The sequence below is a fragment of the Dermacentor albipictus genome, chromosome 6, assembly GCF_038994185.2.
Source record: "Dermacentor albipictus isolate Rhodes 1998 colony chromosome 6, USDA_Dalb.pri_finalv2, whole genome shotgun sequence".
Lineage (NCBI taxonomy): Eukaryota > Metazoa > Arthropoda > Arachnida > Ixodida > Ixodidae > Dermacentor > Dermacentor albipictus.
Window position 1 is genome coordinate 72025375 of NC_091826.1, and position 6750 is coordinate 72032124.

Consider the following 6750-nt stretch of genomic DNA (forward strand, 5'->3'; position numbering starts at 1 on the left):
GCAAACTGCCGCGACGACTGCAGCTTGTGACCTGGAGATTGACGTCACTAGCCTTTCATATATAAAAGAACCAGCCTAGAAACCCATTTCATTGTTGTTGCAGCGCCGCTATGGGTAGGCAACGCATACTTAGGACTCCCGAAGTGCAGCGAGAATACGAAGAGCGGCAAAGGGGAAAATAAATGGCAATAGGATTACCGGCGCGTTCTATCAAGATTACCGTTATTCCCATTACTACCATTACTCTAAATTACCATTAACTATAAAGCAATAAAGCATTGCATGCCCCCTTCCCTCCCCCTTCCAGCAATTGTAGCGGTGGTTTTCGAGAGCTTCGATCGACATCTACTTTCGCAGGGCCGGGATGGCTCTGCGCAATCCAGAAGTATCCAGAATCGATAACAGGGTGTCAGGGATTGTATTAAATAAAATTGTGCTCGTTAAAATACCAAAATAAGTGAAAGAAAACATTGTCTTGCATAGTCTCTTAATGCATTTGGCTGGTATGTTAGTCATCTATGTGACAGAATAATGTAACCTTATGCATGACACACATACGCAATGGAGTATTATTATAGTGCACTTTGCTTTACTTGAATCAAAATACTTTCGGAAGAATTTCAGATATCGGAAATGGTGAATTTCATTAGAGGGAACGGCTCATTCTTATCACAGCATGCAATGTGTTAATCTATCGCTTAACACGGATGCAGCTACTACAAAAGCACGCCTTTGAGCTACTGTTTGCAAATTTGGTGCGTTTTGTTGTTTGGAATTTGCGTCATGCTTGAGCGCTAAAAAAAAAAGAGCCTCACTCTAAGTTGAAATATATCTATATTGCATAAACACGCCGAAGCGAAATTTCCCTTATCAAAGTACCAACCAATAAAGACATTTTTTTATTAAGACGTTAGATTAAGAAAGCCTAGATAGTGACTGAGACCTTCCTGTGTTTCTCATTTTCCCATGTGCGGACTAGGGAGGGAATTCAGAAGGTGGGACCGCATGGCAGGCGGTCACCCCAAATGTGTCAGAGATATTTTGATCACAAAAACTGAATTTATTTTTCTATAGAGGCACGTTGTCGTGACTTCTAACCCGTGCGGCACAGACACGTTTGTCGATGCAATTCGACGGGAAGAAAGTCCGATTTTCTAGTACAACCAGATGCGTAGAACCAGATAGGGCCCGCAGCAGCGAGTGAATTGACCGTCGTGCTCCCTATCTCGATTCAACGCGAACTACGCGGCGAGAACACGGCATGCACGAAGCTATCAGCACTCGGCGCACTCTGTCCCCATCGCAGATCGCTTGAAAGATAAAGACCCCGCAGCCACGCAATACGCCGCAGCCGCTGTAGTACGGTAGATATTGTTGATGACGGTTCGCATCGAGAGGAGGCAGTGTAATTGACCACGTCTACGTGCGAAGTCTACCAAACTCGACACTGTTCAATTACGTCACGTACTCATCTGTGCTCATCTTCCACGAAACAGCGGCAACATCCAAACGCTTCATCATCAAATTCGAAGATAACAAACGCAACAAGAAGAGCCAGTCAAGATACACTCTACATAATAAATGCTGTACATATTTGCTTCATTTACAGAATAGCTCTCGTCATTTCAACCCACGTCCACATCTTCCCGGAGCTGGTGTTAACAGCTCAAAACTTAGACAGGCACAAGACGAGAAGACGACACCACAAGCATTGACTTTCAACAGTCAACAGTTAAAACAGCCATAACAACAGTTCAACAGTCATAAAAAGTCGGTTCTGCGAAAAGCAATGTCACCTGCAAAGAAGCTATGCGGAAACTTCAAGCTCGACTGGCTTGTGCGTAGCATCGAAACTAGTAAAAAAATCATCCCTTGACATTCTTTTTACCGTAGAAACGCGTTAACCTGAGTATCCCCTGCGGATTATAGTATCTGAGAAGGGCACATGTCAGAAAAGGATTGCCTTGTTTTTTGCAGGAAAAACTAAAACTACTAATTGTTTACGATCCTTTCCAGATGAAATCCTCAGGCGATGTAATAAAGTTTGTAAAAGACAATGCTAGCACTGAGTTTGTAGCATGCTCTGTAGACGTTAAAGATTTATATTAGTCGATTCCCCAAGATGAGATTTTGGAGTGCGTGGAAAAACGTATAGATAGGCACGGTTCTGTAGCTTTTCAATATGCCTGCGGGGTTTTGACTGGTGGGTTCCTGGAACTCCTTTCTGTATATTTGAAGTCCACTCATGTGGGAGAGGAATGTGTACCTCCAGAAATGCGGCGTCTGTATTGGGTCATGTATTGCGCCAGCACTTGGTGATTTGTATCTTGCCCAGAAAGATAGATTACTTCAGAATGCCCTGACCAGAACAAGCGTCCGAAAAGTATTTCGTTATGTTGACGATTACTTAGTTCTGTGTGATGGCTGTGGCGCGAATTCAGGTGACGCAGTTTTGGAGGCAGTAACGTGCTTTAGTCATGTGCTTCAGCCACTTGCCGTTACCCACGACGTCCCCACGCAAGGGTCTTTGAGATTCGCATTGTGAAACATAGTTCCAGCGCACATTGAACATTTGAACGGCGTTTGTGTTGTCTTTCTCGCCTCGTCCTTGTTCAAATGTGCGCTGGAACTATGTTTCACAATGCTAATCATAACCAACTAGCCCAGCTGTCCATACTTATCTTTGAGATTCCTTGATCTCTGACTCGAGCTCTCCAGGGGAACGTGTGCTGGGACTATGAACCCAGAGGCGACAAGGCGCCACTGCCATTCCAATCAGCGCATTCAAAACTGGTGAATAGAGCCATTTCAAACTTTTGCCAAGCAAATGCGCTTAAAAAATCGTGCATCCAGGCGATGGAACAAAGTTTCTGTCTGCAGGTTGACCGCCTTACTAGGGCTGGTAACCCGACGCACCTTCTTGTGTCTGTTCCGGAACAAATGAGCAAGAGCCTGAAACTCGAGCGTTTCCATGGCGAGCAAGGTGGCGAGAAGACAAAAATGAAAGAAAAGCGAAGGACCATGGCCCTGCCATACGTGCGCAACTTATTTCACCGCTTGAAAAAGATTGGGCGCAAAGCTGGAGTTTATGTAGTGCTTACTGCCCTGGAAAAACTGAAAAGCCTCTGCCGACGCGTCCACGCAGAAGAGCCAATAAAGCAGCAAGGGCGCACGATAAATCGCCAGAGCATTTTTGTGGGTTGCACAGAGTCGTGGTGTATTCAATACCTTTGAAATGTGGAAAAAAGTATATAGGGCAAACTTCAAGATGCACAAACGAAAGACTGAAAGAACATAAACTTAGCGTCGAGCAGGCTAACCGGAATCTAGATATTCATGTCAGGGATTGCCGCTCTAAAGCTTGTGCCGCAGAATTCAGACGCTGTGAAGTGCTGAAAAAACAATGACCAGCTCGTTCGGGAGATAATTCAGGCAGCCGAGATTGCCAGACTTCGTGACCAATGCATTAGCATGCCGTCCTTGTTACTAACAAAAGAAACTTGAGCTTTTGCGCGTACAACCACTATCTTGAGTGCAAAAATAGCGCGTGTTTCACATGATGTGCAATCACGTGACTGCGAGACGTGTGGGCAATGGTATAAGAAGCCGTAAAGGTTGTTGAAAGTCAGTGCTTGCGGTGTCGTCTTCTCGTCTCGTGTCCCGTCTACGTTTTGCGCTGTTAACACCTGGATGGAAAACCAAGAAGCCCAAGCTGCTATTCTAGAGAAATAACTTCCCAGAATTATCTATAACATGAGGGGACATTGCTACTACTCGCCTCTTCGTCCTCTCAGTTAACATTGATGTGCTTCAACCACGCTTTTCTGTTTCAATATTTTTTAGTTATACAAAACAAAACACAGGTTATACAATGCAATGGTTATACAAAACACAGCAGCATTTGACGACGAAACAGCAGATGATTAGTACGAAATCCTTACGCATAATTTAGATAACTCCGGCAGGAAATTCTGCGTTTAATTTTTATCGCGCGCGCGTGTGTGTGTGTGCGTGTGCGCGCGCGCAAGAGCTCCCAACCAAAGAGCTTGCAATATAAATTGGTCGTGCGTACAGCATGTGGTACTCAAATCTTCGCGGAGGCATGGAAATGCAACAAAGCGCATGTCCTCATTGATGAATAGAACAACACGAAGAGTAATAAATACATGCTATGAAGACAGCCAAAACTACAAGGCCAAGTGGTCTTTCGTACTCGTTTGGTCTCATTCATTAAGACGTAGCAACTGGCCCCAACAAATTCGCGTTCTTACTCCTTCACTTTGTATATGAGTGAGCCAGAAATCTGGAAATCTGGTTAAAATGGTGTTTTATTTCATAACCAAATTACCAGATGGAAGAAATCCCGATGTTAGGACAAGGCACATCACTGAGTTCTCGGGGAACGCAGAACGACAGCTCAGTGAGTCCTGCGCCCGTCGTTGTCCCTCGCTGTCTTTGTGGTTCGTTTGTTCGCGCAGTTAAACAATGTTCAGTAAGTAAGTGCGGCTCGAAGTTCAAAATGCCGGGTTGACGAGGCAGTACTTCACAGGTGCCAGTGGCAGTGGACGGTGGAATGCGTTAGCGAGGTGAGGTTGCTTTCGAAGAAAGGGTTACCTGAAAAATGACAGCAATTATGAAGAACAGCATACGACTCCCGATAGTTTCAGGAATTACTTTTTTGCACACAAAAATATCTCTATACCTAGGAATAGTTGCGCTACATATTTACCAACAGTAAGTGAGAACGCACCCTCGTCTTACGCTCACCATTTTGCAGAATATAACACGGAACCATGAATTTGCGTTTGGATTTCCGTACACATTACCGTTTCGGACGCTCAGCATGCAACGACCAACGATGCTGCAGCTATGACTGCATACACCAGTGAGCTGGAAGTTTCTGGTTTATCCGGAGCATGTACAACTTCAAGGATTATGCTAAATGTGTGCGAGCAAGTTCATCGATTAGGCTGTGACGCCAGCTGCGAGCGCTTTTCAGATAATACTTATTTCCACAGAAAGCTTATCCCTTGGTCAGAGATACCTCTTTCTTAGACACCAACCAAGGTCCCTTAGAGACAGCTCAGTGAAAACATCTTGCTCCTCTAACAGCAAATGACAAGACTACCTACAATAATAATTATGGTAATTATTGTAAATGCTATGAGCCTACAACTGGCACAGCGATTCTGTGCGACGCTCACCGTGAACTGTCGTTGTGGATCGAGCTTAGCGCCCGTAGTAGTAGTGAGGGTAGTAGGCGCCATAGTAACCCGCGTACGGGTAGCCGTAGTACAGGCTGTCTGCGACGTAGTACTGTGGCGCTGCCACAGTGTAGGAGACAGCGAACAAGGCCAGGATGGCGAGGAGGACCTGCGAGAAAAAGCAACCCTTGTCGAAAAGGTGAAATAGCAAATTCCTGCGACCTCAGACATCTATGTGAAGCGTGCATCATTTTCTGAGAAAGAACATTTGGTCATTTAGCCTGCAACTGTCCTCGAAGGCCTTAATCATAGGCATTTTTATCACATCAAATCCTGCCTGGGGCTCCGACACAAGTCACAAATATAGGTTTAAGTGGCAGGACTTCAATCATATTGGATTAACCAATTTATGTCGAAATCTCAACTTGGTAGTTATATTCCGCAAGGTATATATCGATGTACCTCCAACGCAGCAATGGGTCAACTCCGCAAATCCCATGCTTTAAGATACTGCAAAGAAGCTTGACTTGCTTACACTGTTAAGGTCATCAACAAAACCCACATACTTTGATAAGACGTTGTAAAGGGCCTACAGACAGGAGATCTTAAGGAAATAGTTGAACCGATCTCTCATAGGTATTTTTGTGGTGAAAGTGAAATACACTGGGCCAACGCTCTTCACTCCTAGGTAAGCGTCGTAATTACCTTGTATCTAATATTTTCTGCAGCCTCCATTTACATTTACAGGAAAGAAAACATTGGTTTCGTTGCGATCCCTGTCTTGCCTCGCCTATGAATGGAAAGTCAAGGTTGCCGTATATTTGGGACACTTGACTGCATCGACTACCAGCATCAGGGGTTCAACACGAGAAAGTTCGCAAGCGCACTGACACTCGCCAACATCGTCCCTTCTCGACTAAGAAGGCTTAATTCTTCGGCTTACTAACTCGTACCATAGGTAGACGTGGCACAATGTAACGAACAGAAACAAAGTATTGTCACTGACAGGAGGATACGGACGAACGAGACGACAGACTAATGCCGATACCCACCAGGACCTTGATCATGGTGACTGGGTGTGTGGCGCTGCGAGGGCTGCTGATCGAGAGAAGAGGCTACGTGATGCGGTCGGTGTCGGTGCCTCGTTGCCGGAACTGCCGCCGTTATATACGGTTTCGCTCAAGGCGACACCTACCCTTTCGCGCTCTACGAAGGCTCGGCTCCGTAGTTGCGCAAGGAGATCGTTCGCGCGTTTGTGCTGGTAAGCGGCACGGAAAAAAAAGAAGAAGAAATGCTGAAACGCAGAGTGGATTTCCTTGCACCTGTCCACAGACCGTCTGTCCCTCACTCACTCAATCAATCCTCAGTTACTCCTTTCGGTGTTTTTTTTTCTTTTTTTTTCTTTTTCGCAGCCTCTTTTCTGTGAGGCGCGAATATCCCATTAGAACTACAGGCGATTAATTATGCAAATACCGTATGTACATTGTAACGACACTTCCAACTTGCCTCATTTAGTTTGTAAGCGTCACGTGCAAGATTGCGATGT

At 45.2% G+C, this 6750-nt stretch overlaps 1 long non-coding RNA gene across 1 annotated transcript; it reads right to left on the reverse strand.

The window, feature by feature from the left end:
• Positions 1-4343: 4343 nt before the first annotated feature.
• Positions 4344-6344, reverse strand: LOC139046901 (uncharacterized). Its single transcript, XR_011506978.1, has 3 exons — positions 6257-6344; positions 5205-5373; positions 4344-4614 (listed from the first exon to the last, which is right to left on the reverse strand). It is a non-coding gene; the product is annotated as an uncharacterized lncRNA (long non-coding RNA).
• Between the last annotated feature and the right edge of the window lie 406 nt (positions 6345-6750).